Below are 19,223 nucleotides of genomic sequence, written 5' to 3' on the forward strand. Positions count from 1 at the left end.
GCAAGCAAGGCAAAACCGGGAAACATGTGAAGTCATGTGGAGTCAAAGAAGTATACCAATTCTTTAAAAGAGAGCACGTTTTTCCTTATACCAAATTCTAAAATACTTATTTCTTTAAAAAGGAACTTAGAAATCATTCCATGGAACTCTTATAGAAGAAGGCAGAATTCATTATATACCACCTTGCTGAGAGCCTAGATCATGACATTGAAACCTGACTTTGGGTCTAGGATAGGCTGGGTTTATAGCTTTTTGGAGATGTCACTTGATAACTCAGGGATACCAAGAATACCCAGTTTGGTAGATAGATAGCATGTCCCTTCACCTTTTCCCATGAATATTCTTTCCCTTGGCTAGCTTTGCAAACAAAGTTGTGTTACTGACCTAGGAGTGTCTCATAGGACCTCAGTACTAAAGCTTTGTACCAGCCTGGCATCAGAGAAGTGCTAAAATGAAGCACCCATCAATCAAGAAGGGCAACAGATGTTGAAGCATATCAAATGTCAGTAAACAGCAAGCCCACAGAGACTGCTGAACTTGGCATCCTCATAGCAAAAATACCCTGGTGCCTTTAAGAGAGAACGCTGTGGACTTTTATAAACCACATTAAGTGATTTATTTTTTTCTCCATTTGGACAATTGCTACCCTATGAAATATTTTCCCTGAAAGACAGTCTGCTCTCCTCTATTTTTTTTTTTTTAATCTCTACTTTTTTAAGGGCAACCTTAATGCTCACAGAGTGTTCTAGGCTCTCAGCCCTGGATATAGGTCTCCAGTAATTGAGAGGAGTTTCATGTTCAGCTTATCTAGTACCCTCTCTTTTACTATTAGCAGTATGATTCATATTATAAGTAATAAATTGGGCCATATTTCAGTCCTGTAGCTGTGCACTAAATTAGACCCTTTACCTCTCTAAGCCTGCTTACTTATTTGTATAAAAATAAGACTATTAAGAGCACATACCTCATGCAATTGTTGTGAAAATTAAATGAGATGATATGTAGAAAGTATTTGGCACAGTTACTGGTATGAATAAACTCTCAATGAGAGGTATACAAAATTATAGTAATATTTATGATGATAACTATCATTACTATTAGCTGACTATAAATCACATGCTGTATTAATGCTTTACGTACATTACCGAAAGATGGCTGGGCTGGTCCTTTGCCTGCTTGCTCTCAGAGAGTGCTCCTTCCCCTGCTCTGCTGTGTATTACACTTCCTAGGCTCCCTTGCACCTGTCTTCTGGGCAGGCTTGGTCAATGGGAGATACTGGTGGGAGAATGACTGATGTGCAGGCAGTAGTCAGGTCTTTTCTCCTATTCACTACAGCAGCAGCTGCATCTTCTATCTGATTCCAGCTCCCAGCCTTTCTCAGGTCCCTGTTCTGGCCACTCAGCTTTTCTTTGGTTTCCGTTCTAGACTGACATTCCCTGCTCCTGGCTCTGGTCACACCACTGCCTCCTGTCATCCCTTGATTCCTAAGAGGGGTAGCATCTGTCTGCTGTTGGTAACTGCTGTGTGGCTTCAACAACCTGTTTGGCTTCTAGTTGTCTCCTGTCACCAATGAAACTAATTTCCTTTTTATTATTATTATTTTATTTTTTGAGACACAGTCTCACTCTGTCGCCCAGGCTGGAGTGCAGTGGCGCGATCTCGGCTCACTGCAAGCTCTGCCTGCCGGGTTCACACCATTCTCCTGCCTCAGCCTCCTGAGTAGCTGGGACTACAGGCACCCACCACCATGCCTAGCTAATTTTTTGTATTTTTTTTTTAATAGAGACGGGGTTTCACCGTGTTAGCCAGGATTGTCTCGATCTCCTGACCTCGTGATCCACCCGTCTTGGCCTCCCAAAGTGCTGGGATTACAGGCGTGCGCCACTGCGTCCAGCTGAAACTAATTTCTTATATTTAATTCCTCCTGTTCAAAGACCTAGAGTAGTTTCAGCTACCCTGACTGGACTCTGACTGATATCGTTGTTTTTAAATACTAAAAGAAAAGGTAGTCCTTATAGAGAATTCACTTCTCCTCCTCTCCGTGTTGGAATGAGCCAAGCCAACTGGAGAAGGGATGGCCAGTTATCATGGAGAGAAATTCACTTTGACTAAAGCCCAAAAGACAATAAATTGACCTAAGCATCTTTGATGAATACTGCCTATACACCCAACTGAGTTTGGCATTGAGGCCAGAGCCTCAGGTAGCTTATCCCCTCTCTGAAGAGACAAAACTAGAGTCCAAGTCATAGCCAAGCACAGTACAAGATAGTGTCTAGTCAGAAGGAATAGGAACACCTCTTTCTTGAGCCACAGCCCTGGACCATTCACTATTCTAGCTAAGTCACTATAATAGGTATGTGATTATTCTCATATGCCAAATGAGGAAATGGAGGCTCAGAGAGGGCAAGAGATTTGCCCAAAGTCACACTGCTATTAAGTAGTGGTCTTAGCAACTTAAGTCTGTATGTCCTAGAACCTATGTTTATTGGACTCACATCTGTTCAGGGTTTTCTAAGCTTTTTGTCAGTTTCAAAGCAGATAGTAAGAAAACTGCATACATAATTCATATTGCCCTGGTCTTGTAGAAATGACCTTACAGAAACAATATTCAGCCTTATTCACCTAATTCTCAGAACAGGTTTAGGTGGAAAGTTTATTGTGTTCATTTTTTACAGATGAGAAAGCAGAATCAAAAAAGTAAAGGAACTTACCCAAGGTCACACCAAACGTTCATATTCAACCTGGAATTTGAATGCAGGTTTTTCTGTCCCCAAGCACACGCTCTTTCCACTTGGGGACTTCTAAGAACTGGACCATATGTAGTATAGGACCAAGTGTTTTTTAGAATTTCTTTTTTTTTCTTTCTTTCTTTTTTTTTTTTTTTTTTTTTTTGAGACGGAGTCTTACTCTGTCACCTAGGCTGGAATGCAGTGGCATGATCTTGGCTCACTGCAACCTCCACCTCCCTGATTCAAGTGATTCTCCTACCTCAGCCTCCCAAGTAGCTGGGATTACAGGCGCCTGCCACCACATCGGGCTAATTTTTGTATTTTTAGTAGAGACAGGATTTCACCATATTGGCTAGGCTGATCTCAAACTCCTGACCTCAGGTGATCTGCCTGTCTTGACCTCCCAAAATGCTGGGATTATAGGCGTGAGCCACCTCATCCGGCCTAGACATTTTTTTAAAAGGTTGGGGAGCAAGGCCAGGTTCCCCATCTTCCAGGAACAGACAGTTGGGTTAGAGAAGTATATATAAAGTGACCTGAAACCAGAGAGCGCCGTTGCATAATCTACTCTCTGGTAGTGACTACCAGCAGGAAAGAGAAGCCTGGCTTTGTGTAAGAAATGGGGCTTGAAATGGGCTGGTGTAGAAACATTAACTTAGGACAGGAGGAGAAGCAGCAGGAAAAGGATTTTTTAGATAGAGGTGCTGGTGAGAGCAAAGGAACAGATGCAGACAGAACGGAGATCAATGGTAACTCCTGGGAAGGGTCCCAGTTCAGGAGTGGTGAAAGAGAAAGTTGGAGAGATAGGACCACAGTTGTTTACAGGTGGGGTTTTTAACCACAAACAGATTAGTTAGGAATTTGATCAGCAGTCTTGGTAGTACTTTTTGCTCAGTATTCCCTTATCCTTTAACTGTCTTTTTAAAAAATGTTGCAACCTGATAGTCTCACTTACAAAAAAAAAAAAAAAATTAAGTGCTTCTTAGATAATACTGCTTTCTGCTTAAGAAAAATAGCTTGTACATTAGTTCAGCCTGTGAGTAATAATAAAAGTTTATTACTCATCTCTCACAGTTTTGAAGAGTCTCTAAAATAGAAGGGAATACTCTTTAAATGCCCCTAAAATGCTATCCTCTTTCACTACAGTTCATTTGTGTATAGGGTGTTATAAAATAACACATTTGAGAATTTCAGGATGGAGAAAGCACCTTCTGAAGCAATGTCATTGAGAGATGGGGAGCAAGCTGCTTTCTACCAGCTCAAAATCTACTCCCTCCTCCCTCCCCAGCCCCCTCCCTGACATCTTGGCCTAGAGAGGAGCCTGTGTATTGGATAGCATTGATGGCAGTGAAATTCCTACCAAGCTGGCCCTTTCAGTTTCACCTGTCAGCGTCTCTGATGAAGAGGGATCTTGACAAACCAGACTGGTTTGGATAATTGAACTACAGCAGTTGTCTTCATCTCAGTAAACTGACTAACCACTGCAGAGGCTGGAGGAGAAATTTATAGAAAATCCTAAAATGGAAATTGAAGCAAGCGTTTCAATGACTAGGAAACAACAGGCTTTAGTGAGTTTCCAGCATATTATAGTATGGTGGGGCGCTGGGACTCCTGTCTTCAAGGGGACCCTAAAAGTGATAGAGGGGATTCATTTAGTATGTGCCAGCTGCCATTTAGGCACTTTTTGGTTATTAGCTCACTTAGTCCTCACAATGGTCCAGTGAGATCCTGATATCAGTTGTACTTTGCACACAAGGAACCTGAATCGCCAAGAGGCCACACGCTTTCCCAAGGTTACATAGCTGGTAAGAGGTGAAGCTCAGATACAAACCCAGATTCTGACTCTGGTCTGTTCACTCTAAATACTGAAACCCATCTCTATAAAGCTCCTTTGGGAAACTCATCTTGGTCAGGCCCACCTCTACACGGCCCTACCCCCATGTGCCCATCTCTTGCACTGCCCTTAGATGTTGCCATATTTGCTGATCTCACTCAAATGTGAGCTTCCATATAAGGGTCCAAGTCTTACTCGTCCTTAGCCAGTAGTTGGTGCTGGATACATGTGTGTTGTACCAGACTGGAGGTGAAGTTTTACAGAGAATTTGTAATCTCCCTGAAGCTGGCTAAGAAGGCAGCCACCTGTGACTAGTTACACAGAAACCCAGGCACTTAAAGTAGTGGCACTGCTGGGGGTGGACTTAGATTTAAAGTCGCTAGCAGGTAAAATCTGACCTGTGTCTCCAGAAACAACTTTACTTGTGCACATTAGCTCTGACTCTAAACTGCTCCTTAACGGTTCTCACTTGCTCTAATTTTTCAAAGACTGACTCTCCAGTCATTAGAGTCTGTTCTATTACTAATAACTCAGTGTATGATCTGGAACAAGAGATCTACCTCTTTGGGCCACAGTTTCCTCATCTTTAAACTGAAAGAATCAGATTCTGGTTTTCAAAAATGTAAAGCAGTGGAACCTTTGGTAGGCCAATATATAAAACAGAAGGTGAACTGTGTCTCTGGCTTATCCATCACACCCTCTTTCCCCACTGCCTGGCAGCCTTGGAGGATCTTTGCTGAACATAAGCACTGGACTAGATCTTTCCAAAGGAAATAACCCAAAATATTTAAAATGTTTAATAATGATATTTAGTAATTCAATAATAAAGTAACTTCAAAATAGCCTAGCGTACCTTGAGAAAAGCAGGTTGGAGGGCCCTCACCATGGGATCACTGTGCCTGTCTGTGTTACTGTCAAACATTGAGTGTTCCAGACAGGGAGGGGTGTCAGCTCAGCCTGATAATGTACAGTGGATTGGGGAAGCTAAAGCCTCTGGGCCTCATTCTCCTTGGCTGAAAACAGACTGTGTGTCATGGCACTGGTGAATTAGAAATTCTAACCAGCCACTCTTGGAGATTGATTTTCCGTCTGGGGATCTGACCTCTTGCTTCACTAGCAGAGGGGATCAGACTGTTCTGGGAGGAGTCAATGAGCTGGCCCTCAGAAAAGCCTTCCCTTTCTTTTTTGTTCTTTTCTTTTCTTTTTTTTAACTGTATGTTTCAAAGGGAAAGTCTGATTACTTTGGGGACTTAACACTACCAGTCTGAATTCTTTTTGGTACTTAGAGCCTTGAGATATCCATACCACCCCCACATCCGTCCTTTGTGCTAGAAGATTACTGAAGATTTAATTCCATTTATGTCATTGGATTTGTAAAGAAAAAACCCTTTTGGATTCAAAGATGAAGGCCTCACTTACTTTATTTTTGTCATTTTCACAGACCCCTTATGCAAATGCCTCAAGAGTAAGAATCTTGCTCAAGTGATTTTTGTATCTCCAATGGCGAACACGCAGCCTGACATAGAGTAGCTCCTTGGTAAATACGTGTTCATTCATTCAACAATACCCCCAAGGTACAATGATAAGCAAAATAACCATGGCCCTAATACTGATCACATCTGCAGTTGACTGAAAGAGACAGTGAAAAAGATAAGAACAAATAAATATATCTTGGGTTAAGTGCTATAAAGGAAAAGAACAGGTTCAATTGAAGGAAAAATTAGAATTGTTGATACATGAATGAAAGTAAATGACCCGAATTTCCAACTCTAAATCTCTGTCTCATTTCACCTCTTTGTAAATAATCATTGCTATTATTTTAAATATCACAACCGCTGTCATTTCTTGTTTGCCCATAACTACATTCTAAACTCGGTGCTGACATCTTTGTATTTATTATATAAAATTCTCAAAATTACCCTGCCAGTTAGGCTTTCTTATCACTTATTCCAAATGAAAAAATAAGGTCCAGGGATTTGTTCATGATCGGAGAGCTAAGAAGTGTCAGAGATGAATTAACCCAAAGTTGGTCTGACAAAGCCTTTGTTTTAAGCAAATGGGGAAAAAAAAATTCTCATTAACTCCAAAGATTATCATCAGGAGTCCAACAGGGTTCCCAATTTGGGAACTACTATATCATTATCATATGGCAAAAGGTCCACTATGTTAGATGAGAAGACAAGAAAAAAAGGGTAGTGGGAGAAACTTTGCTGTAGAGTGGGAGGGAAAAGAGGAAGATAGTCTTCTTGCATGGGCCATCTTATCAACCGAGCAATAACAAACTATCACCATGGCAACAGGAAGTCTAATTGATGGCAGATGTTGAGCCACTTTAAAAGCCACGCCAACTGAATGCCAAGCTGATGCTGTCAACCTCTCTCCTCTGCCGCAGCTAGGCTAATCGTGCTATGGTCATATTGGAGAGGCCCATCTTTCAAGGGTGGAACAAACTCTGGACTTGGCATCAGAAGACTTGCGTCTGAGCCCCACATCTGCCCATGCTAAGCTCTGTTGCCCTGAGCAAGTCAGTTCATCAAAAGTAGAAGATAGTTATCATTAATGTTATCATCATTATTACTACCAGTAGTGGGAACTCTCTGAAATTCAATTTCACAATCTGAAAGATTGATAATATTTGTGTGAGTATTGTCAGAAGATTTAAATTGAATAAAAGATGTGGAAGTGCTTAGTAAACTATAAAGTAATTCACAAATATAAGATATTATTAACACCAAGAGACAGTTTGATGTGCCAGAAAGAGCTTGCATCGGAATATGGATATGGCTACTTACAGACTGCTTCATCTGACGGATGCTTCATCTGACTGCTTCATCTGAATGCATCAATTATGTGCTCAGCCTCAGTTTTCTATCAGTAAAATTTATTAGTGTAAATCTGTAAAATATTCTACCCATCTTACAAACCTGTGGCTTAATTAACCTCTCTACACTTCAGTTACTCCTCTGTAAAATGGAGGTGGCACTGGCACCTCCCTCATAAGGTTGTTGTGATGATTAAGTAAGCTAACGCAGGGAGAACATTTAGAACGGTGCCTGGGACAGGCAGTGTGTCATACGTATTAATGGTGGTAATGGTAGTGGTGGTGGAGAAGGAGAAGAGGAAGGAGAAGAAGAGGAAGGAAGAGCAATTGAAAATCATATACGTGCATAGAACTGTGAAAGCTGGTGGTAATAGTAGTGGTGGTAGAGAAGGAGAAGGGGAATGAGAAGAAGAGGAAGGAAGAGGAGGAGGAAGAGCAATTGAAGTCATATACGTTCACAGAACTGGGAAAGCTGGCCGGGCTTGGTGGGTCACACCTGTAATCCCAGCACTTTGGGAGGCTGAGGCCAGTAAATCCCTTGAGCCTAGGAGTTTGAGACCAGCCTGGGCAACATGGTGAAAACCTATCTCTACAAAAAATACAAAAATTAGCTGGATGTGGTGGCGTGTGCCTGTAGTCTCAGCTACTCGGGAGACTGAGGTGGGAGGATTGCTTGAACCTGGGAGGCAGAAGTTGCAGTGAGCCAGTGTTATGCCACTGCACTCCAGCCTGGGCAACAGAGTGAGACCCTGTTTCAAAACAAACAAACAAACAAAAAAAAAAAAAAAAACTGAAAGCTCCATGTGATACAAGTGAGGACCTCCATAGTTAATGTCAAAATATTTTTGGTCAGTTCCTGGACTGGTTCACATGTCTATCAGTTTTCTCAAAGTTTCCATTGTCTACATAGACTTTTTGTCATGCCCAGTATGCATGCCTGCTCTGATTCTTGGCTATGAAGTTTTCAATGGGAAAAGGAGAACCAGGACAAAGAATTGGTACAAACCATGACAAATAATTTCTCAGAGATCAAGGTCTCTACAGGCTAGGATTTCTCAGAGTCTTCTTTGATATATTAAAAAGTATTTCTGGAAAAAACTTAGTTTGAAAACTGCTATGATGTTCAAGATAACTAGACATCTTTTTTTAAAGAGATGGGGTCTTACTATGTTGCTCAGGCTGTACTCTAACTTCTGTGCCCAAGAAATCCTCCGTCCTCAGTTTTCCAGGTAGCTGGGACTATGGATGCCCTTCACAGTACCCAGCTGTAACTAGGTGTCTTCATAGTAAGACATCTGTTAAGACTTTAAAATGTAAACATACATTGTGAATCTCTCAGGTTGGGTAGGCATATAGAGTATGGTGTTTTCCAAATTTACTTGATCGAAGAATTAGTTTTTCATGGAGCATCTTACTTTGCTAAAGTTTCAAGTACCAAAATTGGGAAATGTTGATGTAAGCCCATAGCCAAGACAATCAAGCATTAAGCGCAGTACCACAAAACAGGTTTGAAAACTCCTACTAATCCTTCCATCAATTCATATGTCTATTTAATAAATTAAAAGAGTTCTGTATGTGGCAGTGACTATGTGCTAGATGGTGAAGAAACAATGACAAGCAAGACTAGTATGTTCCCTACCCTCTCAGAGTTCTGGAGGGCCTACTGGGGAGAGGGAAAAGTTGCCCACCAATTTTACTGTAGTGACAAGTGAAAAGATGGAGAGGACAGGTGCCTTGACACTAGAAGCAGGGGCTTCTTACCCAACCTGGTGGGTCAAGGAGAGTTTCCCAGGGTAAATAACTTCTAAGTGGAGACTCAAAGGAGGAGTTACAGCTGTGCGACCCATAGGAACTTGCAGCACACTCGCCCATGCATTCCATATTGTATCCTCATGGCAGCCTTTCTTGGTACATGCAATGAGAGTGGGAAAAGTTATTAAGTGGCCATTACCACCTAATGAGTTCCTACTCAATGAGTCAGGGACTGTGCTAGGCATCTTACAAATTTATTGTATTTAATCTTGACGGCAATGAGCAGTATCCTCAGTTTACAAATGAGAAGTTGAGGCTCATGGGAGATAAGTGGTTTCCCAACGCTGTACGTGTAGTTAGTACAAAGCCAGGACTTTCTGGTCTGCCTGATTCCAAAGCCCATTACACTGTGGTTAGCCAGTGCTGAGCCTGGACCGTGGCTAGTTCATAACAGGGTTTTTACTAGTCAGAAATACGGGAGAGTAAGCAGAATGTCATGGATTCTTCCTTAAGCTAATTTTATTCTTCTTAAATGACTTATATTATCCTGAGATGTCCGTCTCCCAACCATTTGATGTAGAAAATCCTGTGAGTTTTTTTCATATATATATTACTTGTCAGAGAAAACTTTGAGCTTCTTCTTGGCAAAATAAAAACTTTCTATCCATATGTCAGTGTCCCAAGTCATTTTGGAAGTGTTGCCATCTATGAAATCTAAAAATCATGGAAGTTCTGTGCATGCAACTTTCTAGAACATATTCATTCTAAAAGTGAGAGAAATATGAACCAGTACATTGCTGTGAGTTCTGCTGGTTCAAAATTGGATGAGTTGCTGAATTCCATGGGCACCAGCAGCCAAAAATGGAGATAAAGTAAGATCAAGTGGCATTTTCCAAAATGTACACACACACCACCAGTGACATTCAGGCATTCTACATACTGGTTTACAGATATTTTTTTTCTAATGGTTAAATATTCATTTTAATAGATACTAGAAAAAATGTACCTAGCATTAAACCTGGGTTTTCATGAACATTTTTCCCTAGCTTGAGACAATTTTAAAAAGAAAAGTTTTTTCCCAGAATTTACAAAAATATTTTATGACTAATCAATACTATAGATAGTACTTGGGAAAAGAAAATAATTGTGAAGATAGGACCTGAATTACTAAAGTATATGAAATAGTATGATAATGTGTATAAAAGTCCCTCATGCATAAAAGTCCCCAGTAAATGCTTTCTTCCTTCCTGAGTCACATGGTGAGCAAGTGGCAGGGGCCCAGGACTAAACCTCATAGCATCAAACTCCCAGTCTAGTGCTCCTTCCAAGACACCCTTCAATTGTCTTCTTTCTTTTCTTTTTTTTTTTTTTTTTTTTTTTTTTTGAGATGGAGGCTCGCTCTGTTGCCCAGGCTGCAGTGCAGTGGTGCGATCTCCACTCACTGCAAGCTCCGCCTCCCAGGTTCATGCCATTCTCCTGCCTCAGCCTCCTGAGTGGCAGGGACTACAGGCGCCCGCCACCGTGCCCGGCTAATTTTTGTATTTTTAGTAGAGACGGGGTTTCACCATGTTAGCCAGGGTGGTCTCGATCTCCTGACCTTGTGATCTGCCCGTCTCGGCCTCCCAAAGTGCTGGGATTACAGGCGTGAGCCACCGCGCCCAACCAATTGTCTTCTTTCTGTCTGCCTACCTCGTACTGTGTCCTTCATCTCTCTGTCTAGCCCCCAGGAAAAGTGCAGCAAGTGCAGGTATTTCTGAAATGATGAGTGGCTCACAGAAAAGATCTGATGAGTGTTAGTAATAAGCAATGTGTGCCTAAGAGTGTAGACACTATTAGCATTTGGAAAAATAGGAATCTGAACTGAGAGCTGGAACCCTCTTTTTACAGATGAGGAAGTTGAGACCCAGAAAGGGGAAGTGCTTTGTGCATGGCCAGAGAGCTCATTGCTGATCAAACCAGGACGAGCATCCTTATGAAACATGCAAATGTAAAATTACATGTGGAAAAAAAAAACACCTTTACCTCCAGATATCCTGCTTTCCAGAAAAGTGGCGAGAAGTACCACAAAAATACCTTTACTTCCAAAAATTTGAAAATGTTGAAGGTCATGCTTCATATTGTGCCAGGCAAGAGAACATTGTACATAATTGTAAATCACCACTGGAGGAGATGGTCCTGGTTGTATTCTTTTGTTAGTTTGTTTGTAACACACATAACATAAAATTGATCATCTTAACCATTTTTAAGTGTACAGTTTAGTGGTATTAAGTTCATTCACATTATTGTGCAATCATCACCACCATCCATCTCCAGAACTCTTTTCATCTTGTAAAACTGAAACTGTACCAGTTAAACAATAACTCTGCATTGCCCCTCCCCCAGCGCCTGGCAGCCACCATTCTACTTTCTGTCTCTGTAAATTTAACTACTCTCTAGATACCTCATATAAGTGGAATCATACAGCATTTGTCTTTTGTTGACCAGCTAATTGCACTTAGCATAATGTTCTCAAGGTTTATCCATGCTGTAGCATGTATCAGAATTTCCTTCCTTCTTGGTTGTATTCTTAATGCAACATAGCTTGTTCTCTGTGGTCTGCTGATTATAACCATCATCTCTGTGAAGACTTCGGCGTGCTTAACATTTTTGGGACTTCTTTCCAGTGGGGCAAATAGATAGCTCAGTTGTGGACGATAGCAGCAATGGGAAGAGGTATTTGAGAAGAAATCAGACTCTCTTCTTCCAGTCTTTTGCAAGTAGGTGACAAGAGGTAAACAGAATTGCATGCTGTGCCCCTCCACATCACCCCCTATTTTCTTTGTTTCTTCTGTCCAAGTCTTCAGTCAGTCACAGAGAAGCAATGAGAGTTGAAGATTTTAAAAGTGGATTTTCAAATAAGACAGCCTTGGGTTCCAGTCCTACCTCTGAAATTTACTAATATGTGATCTTGGGTAACGTGATTAAACTCTTTGAGCCTCAGTTGTGTAATCTGGACATAGAGATAATAATACTTTTATCAAAAAAACATGCCTTTTTTTTCCTTCTGAGTGATGAGATGCTTTCTGTATTTTTTCTGGATTTAAACATAGTTTCCAAAGTTAAAATATTACTACTACTACTATAACCTGTCCCATTGGGTTGTTTAGAAATGTAATGTGATATATGACATTTTGGCTTCTCTGAGATGTCTTGTTCCAGCCCAAAGATTATTAGGGAACGTCATGTCATTTGAAAGGAGAGAAAGCTGATTTATTGATAATGTTCTGCATGTCATATGTATCATTTCTTTCTCATCAAAAACACTGAGTAGAACTCTATTATGGTAGTTGGTCCTTCACTTCATAATTTTCTATTTTCCCAGCTAGGCAGAACCATGCCCACCCCCCCAGTTCCCACCCCTTGGTCAGTACCTAGCATTATGCCCAGAAAAACTACAGATGCTTCTTCCCACTCCCCCGCAACCCCCACACCCCCGTTACCAAAGTGTTTCTATAATGCTCTGGGAATCAGTCAGCATCTCAATTCCCCCATGGTCTCATGGTTAAACATACCATTCATTCGACCTCTCAACTGTGACAAAGAAGGAAGCCTGGGTGTAGAAACTGATTTCAGCTCCCCTCTGAAGTTGGGTTTCTCTCTTTGCTGACCACTTGGGAATTTTTTTTTTCTTGCTTCTGACCCACCTCTCCCCTTCCTTTTGATAAACAGGACAGCTGTCCCCAAAGGGTTGAATCCATTACCTTTCACCAGAGTTGAGTTCATTTTCCATTTCATGTTTCTGTTTAAAGAGAAAGCCCTTTAAAAGCGCTGAGCATACACTGAGCGTGTGTACTTAATTTTTAATATGTGTGTGCCCACACCTAAGAGAACAGAGAACCTTAAATAATAATGAAACTGAATTGTACATGTTGTATGTTTTATGTGGCACTGATTCCTAAATATGCTCTTAGCAGCCAGGTATTATTTAATACATCCCCATTAATCAAACTGCCAAATCTAAATGAAAACCATGTTTAAATATGTTTAATAAGATTATAGCTTTTGGTTGAGTATCAAACTAACATAGCTACATTTTTCCTTCCAGCCAGCCCTCATTTACTGTCTTACATTTTTACTCTGAAAGCTAGTTCTTTTGTACTATCAAGTCAATCTTGATTATAAAACAGGTTATACCACAAACTCTTAGTATCATGAGCTTCAGCTGAGTCCTTCATTGTAAATGTCAGGAGAAAGAACAGTTCTGAGATTTTTTTTTCTGGCTAAAAAATGATATTTTTCTTCTTCTTGGGGTGAGTCTTTGAGTTTAAAAGGAAATTTAAAATTCTGTTAGAGATACTAAATTGTTTGTAGTGTCTGTATTAAATGATGTCTGCCTTTTGTGCAGTTATTGAAAGTGTTTCATACTAAAGATACTTTTTCTTTTTGATGGTTCAGGCTTCTGTTAGTTTTGCAATAGTGCCACCTCGGGGCTCTAGAGAACATTGCATGGGCTGCTAAAATCTCTTTCAAAAACAATCCCTCTGCTCTTTTGACATGAATAGAAAAAGTATTTGTGGGTCATTGGGACTGATGGAGAAAGAAGGTACATGGTACCCTGGGCAAGGTACGTTTCCAATTCTACTTTCCAGGCTTCCAATCTGCAAACGAAAAAAGGAGGTAAATAAAAAGAGGTTTTTTTTGAAAAAATAAAGAACTAGCCAAACTTGGAGTATAGTATTCTAGCAGATTTTTAAAGTTTATAGTATTATAGCGGATTTTTAAACATATAGTATTCTAGCAGATTTTTAAAGTTATTAATAAAACAACATCGTATTTATTAACGTGTTTAATTCCTGTTCTTATTTGCAACAGTTTGCCTGCTGTTCTCACCTTTGTAACAGGCATGTCCTGCGGTGATTGCAGAGAAGTGATGACTGCTTTGACTTGCTGTCCTGTGGGAATGTCTTGCTTCTTACATCTCCAATTCTTCTGTTTGCCTTGTACAATATTCTATATCCATATTCACCCTTATAAAGTTGTCATTCAGACTTTTTGTCTATTTGTTCTCTCCACTGATACCATTATTTCTTCTAGCTTCTCAGAGCCCTTACATTTTCTCCATGTTTATATGTCTTGAAACTTTTAAATTCTTGATCAAAGCAATCATAAATGTATCTATTACAAACACATTAAAATCATTTGATTATATAAAAACTGAAACAATTCTTATAAAACTGTTTTTGTACTACATCAAGTTCAAAATAGGTGGCACATGTTTAACTTTGTACGCTGTAGAAATTCTAAGATTCATTTCAAAAAGAAAAAGCAAATACAGTGCACAGCAATGCATATAATTCTTATAGACCAGTGTTACCTATCTGTCATATCTCTCTGTAAATAATGATGGTGACAATGACGATAGGCAACGTTTATTGATGTTTTTTATATGCCAAGCACTGTTCTAACCACTTTGCATGAATTAACTCAGTCACCATGGGACAGGAACTGTTATTATCCCAATTTTACCCACATTCACGGAATGCTTCTGTGTTCCAACAAGGAAACTTCAACAAAGGAGCGCATGAGCTTATCATAGGTTGTGTGCAGTAAGAGTTTATATTGTTAGTTTTTCCTTGAACTGCTTGGGAGTCAGTGTCACTTTGCTTAGCCCCATTAGCCTGCCCTCCCTTTGGAGTGTGCAGGTCTCCTTTACTGTCTGATACCTGTGTTCTTTCCTCACTGAGTGTCTCTAGCTTTGTCTAGCAACACCTGCCCTCACAGAACTTACATTCAGGTGGGAAGATCCTAAGAAACAGCAATCACAACAAGTAACATTGATTTCAGGTGGCAAGAAATGTTATGAAAGAAAGCAAAGTGATATCAGGGAGCAAAAATGGAATGACAGACTGGGTGTGAATGGCTGACTGTGTGAGCAGGAGAGAGGCCCTCCTGAGGAAGGGGTGTTCATGGTGAGTCCCAAATGACAAAGAGGACAGCAAGTGCAAAGGCCCTGGAGTGGGAATGAATTGAACTTGTGTGAAGAAAAGCAAAAAGAGCAGGGAGGCTGGAATGTGTTGAGTAAGGAGAATACTGTGGGGCTCCTGTTTCTTTCCTTTCTCTGTTCCCAGCACTCTTGTGTTTTCTGTCTCAGACTCTGGTTTCACTGAACTCAAAGAAATGGTTTGGAATTGCAAAATCCTGAGATGTCATCCACCGGGAGTGTTGGGGATAGGGAGACACATGCAAGAGAATTGGCCTAAGAAAGCTTATACCCTGAGTATCTTCCATATATACCCATAGCCCCACACATTTTTATCTTGCAAAGTCAGATAAGATGAACATAAGGCAGAAGTGGAATCCCAGCACAGTTCATCCTCAGTGCCCCACAGCACTGAACAGACCTTGTATATCGTACTTCACACAAGTATGGTGACTTTTTTGTGTGTCTGCCTCTCCACTAGACTGGAAATTGACTGAGGACAGAGCTTATGTCATAATCTTTCTTCAGTCATTTTTCTTTCTTGCGTTCATTTTATCAGTAAATGCTTGAGTGCCATCTATGTGCCAACCACTCGTACTAGGCCCATCTATCTCTACTTGGATAAAATTCTAAGCAAGAAAGATACAGTCCCTGCTCTCAAGTTTCCAACAGTATTGCAGAAGAGAAATACCATAAAATAGCATAATACAGTGTGCTAAGCCTCAGCTTTGGGGAGACAGAGAAAATGTTCCAAAGGAAGTGACAGTTGAGTCCAGTCAGGATTTGGAAGTGTAAATAAAAGTGAGTGTGTGTCTGCCTGTGTGTGTGTTTGGAGAGGGGTATGTATGTGTAGAGGGCCTGAAATAGGAGAGAGTGTGTGCAGAATTTTAAACCTTGGGAACAAAGGATTCATGAACTCAGAGGTGAACTCAATTGTGTACTGGATGAAAATGTGAATGAATGAGTATATGAATGTATAAATGAATGAATCAGTGAGTGATTTTTTTCCCACATGTTACAGAGGCAGCTCATGAAATGGAGGTTGTATTAGTCTGTTTTCACACTGCTATAAAGATACTACCTGAGACTGGGTAGTTTAAAAACAAAAAGGGTTTAACTGACTCACTGTTTTGCATGGCTGAGGAGGCCTCAGGGAACTTACAGTCATGGCGGAGGGTGAAGGGGAAGCAGGCACTTTCTTCACAAGGCGGTAGGAGAGAGAGCGTAGGGGAAAGTGCCACATTAAAACATCAGCTCTCGTGAGAACTCCCTCACTATCATGAGAACAGCATAGTGGAAACAGCCCCCATGATCCAATCACCTCTCACCAGGTTCCTCCCTCAACACGTGGGGATTTCAATTTGAGGTGAGATTTGGATGGGGAGACAGAGCCAAACTATCTCAGAGGTATAAAGCCAAAAGGCATTTTTATTAATTCACCCTGAGAAATTACTATTCCACATTCTGCCCATTATTTCCATGTAGGCAGACTCGTATGGAGACCTATATCTTTATCAAAAATGTGCTTGTCAAGTAGATTATTCAGTGACTTATTGGGAGAAAAGGCCAGGCATTCGTCTTATTCTAGGGAGGGCTTTATCAGTGGAACTGCGTATAGCTGATAGCCAATGTTCTTTATCCTGAACATTGCTTAGATGAGAACTATGGGGTAAAAAATGAGTGAAAAAATAAGTTAAAATGTCAAGGGTGTGCATAGAAGAGAGAGAGGCTGTTACTGTGGTCTAGACGCCAGAGGTGGAAAGCCGCTTTGGAAAGTAGGGACCAGATTCTAGTCTTTGCTGTACTACTCTCTTGTTGTGTGTCATTGAGCAACTAGCCATCCTCAAACCTGTAAAGTGGAACTATGCCAGGCAATGTCTAAATTTAGTCTCTATCAGCTCTAGAATTTTGTGTTCATCTTAGTTATACCTGCTGAGGAGGGAGAGGTATTGAATGTATATGGGCACCAGGTGGGCAGCTTCTTCATAGTCCGTGGATGACAGCTCTGTCCTGGGGCACTCACTCCTCCAGAGTACCTTAAGAAGTACCTTAAGAAGCTGTCCTTATCTGCTATACCCTTGGAAGGGTTCTGGCTGTTAACCACCTTTGTTGGACACACTGCTGCTATTCTCCTTCCCCACTTATGTCTGTTATTCTAAAGTGGTCTGAGAAGTTGGCTATTCCTGATGTTGCCTTTTCTTATACTCCACATAGGAATCCTCTGCTCAGAGGGTTATTTGTAAAAATTAATGAGATACATGTAAAGCAGCCAGAACAGTATCTGGCACATGATAAATACAAAGAATGTTTGTTACTATTTGTCACAATTATTCCTGCAGCCCTTCATTGCTGCCTCTCTTCCTCAGGTATTTTCTGCCTGGTTCTCCAACAAGCACAAGGGATACAGGGGTAAATAGGATACCATCTCTGTCCTGAGGGGTTCTGTCCAGTCCTATTTACTGAGTGCCTTCCATGTGTCAGGCACTAAGGTTAAATCATTGAGCCCGCACCACAATCCATTGCAATACTCATTATACCCATTTCATCTTCGAGGAAACGGCAACCCAGAACAGAAAAGTCGTGTGACATTCCCAGCATCACACGATTAGTAACTGGCAAAGTTGGAATTGGAGCTCCAATCTCACAGACTCCAAATCCAGTGTTCTTTCCACCTTGTCACCCAGCTACCACAAGGCTGCCATTGCACAGTTTTGAAAGGAAAAAGAAGCAGCAGTGCATGATGGGAGTCAGCATAATGGGAAATAAACTCTCCTTCCCTGGGCATCTACTTCTAACTTGCAGAAGAATAGGAAGGCTAGTCTTGTGAGCCCAGCTCCCAGCAGTCCTTGCTTTAGCCCATCTGAAAAGGATCTGTCTTTAAAAGCAAGGAGCCAGAAAAAATAATTCATACTAAAAACAAACTCTGTCATGAGTCATTTGACTTTGCTTTCCCCTGAACACATAGTTTATGTCTTGGGTGAGCTAAGGCTAAAGGAACATCTGATATGTTTTAGGCTAGCAGAGCCATTATTTAAGGAGCTTCACATCCAGTGTGTGCCCACTGGACCCTACGGTTTAAATCAAGGCTTCTGCTTATGGGGCCTGACAATTTGTTATTTTTGTTGTAGTTGTATTGGAGTATGATTGTGTACATGTTTTATCAAGATGACAAGAATTGCTCTGGTTCATGATTCAGAAGTTCTCAGGCTGTTGAACTAGCCTACGCAGTAGTTACTCTGAGTATGCGCGCTAGACAGGAATGTGTATATGTGCGCATATGTTCAGATGTATGAGCACTTACAGAAACAGAAGAGAATGAGAGAAAGGCAGATTCCGGCTGAGCATCTTACCATTCTTATCAGCAGAAGAGCAAGCCCAGCCCTGGGGCTGGGTCAGAGGATTTCTCAATCCTGGGTGAACAGCAGATAACCCCGAGCACAAAGCAAGTGTTTCTGTCTCTGTTGTCAACTTGCTTTTCTTTAGATACTTGAAAAATGACAGGAATACACTTACTTTGTAAAAGCACGAACAATGGAATATAGAGCAAAAGTGAAAGGCACAAACCTCTCCTGATCCCAAAAATAATCACTATTATGCATTTTGTATGCCTGTCTTACTTTTTTGATGTATTCACGGACATATATATACACATATACAGATCATATAGTAGAGATTGTATAATAGGATACTATACTATTTAAATAGTAGAGGATGAAAAAGAGATCAACTTTTTTATCTACAAGATACTTTGGAATATATTAATACATGTAAAGCTGCCCCATGATAACAGTAATTCCAGAATCTGCATATATAAAAAACTGTTTAACAAATGTGTTGATAGACCTTTAGGTAGTTTCTAGTGTTTAGCTATTAAAAACGGAGACACAAAGATCATTGTTGGTGTAGTTCTTTATATACAAATATGAGGATTTCTTTTGGAGAAATACAAAAAAAGTGGAATTTCTAGTGGAAGGATTTGTGCATTTAAAATTTTGTTAGCTGTGGCCAAAATGTCCTCCAAAAAAGCTGTCCCAATTCGTATTCCTGCCAATGATGTCCCTGTGCCTTTGCCAATGCTGGATATTGTCAGTTGTTTAATATTTTTGCCAATTTTGGGGCAGAAAATGA

At 40.7% G+C, this 19,223-nt stretch overlaps 1 protein-coding gene across 8 annotated transcripts in view; it reads left to right on the forward strand.

Annotated features, from left to right (window-relative positions):
• The window catches only part of FGGY (FGGY carbohydrate kinase domain containing), a 439,174-nt gene that overhangs the window by 363,039 nt on the left and 56,912 nt on the right, over nucleotides 1-19,223 (forward strand). The window contains exons 16-17 of one of the 8 annotated variants that reach the window (XR_003116446.1): nucleotides 11,800-11,892; nucleotides 12,845-13,561. The exons of the other annotated variants lie outside the window; for them this stretch is intronic. The gene's annotated coding sequence lies outside the window, so the exon portion shown is untranslated. Of the gene's footprint in view, nucleotides 1-11,799; nucleotides 11,893-12,844; nucleotides 13,562-19,223 lie in introns of those variants that run through there. 8 annotated transcript variants of the gene reach the window in all.

The sequence above is a fragment of the Theropithecus gelada genome, chromosome 1 (genome assembly GCF_003255815.1).
Source record: "Theropithecus gelada isolate Dixy chromosome 1, Tgel_1.0, whole genome shotgun sequence".
NCBI lineage: Eukaryota > Metazoa > Chordata > Mammalia > Primates > Cercopithecidae > Theropithecus > Theropithecus gelada.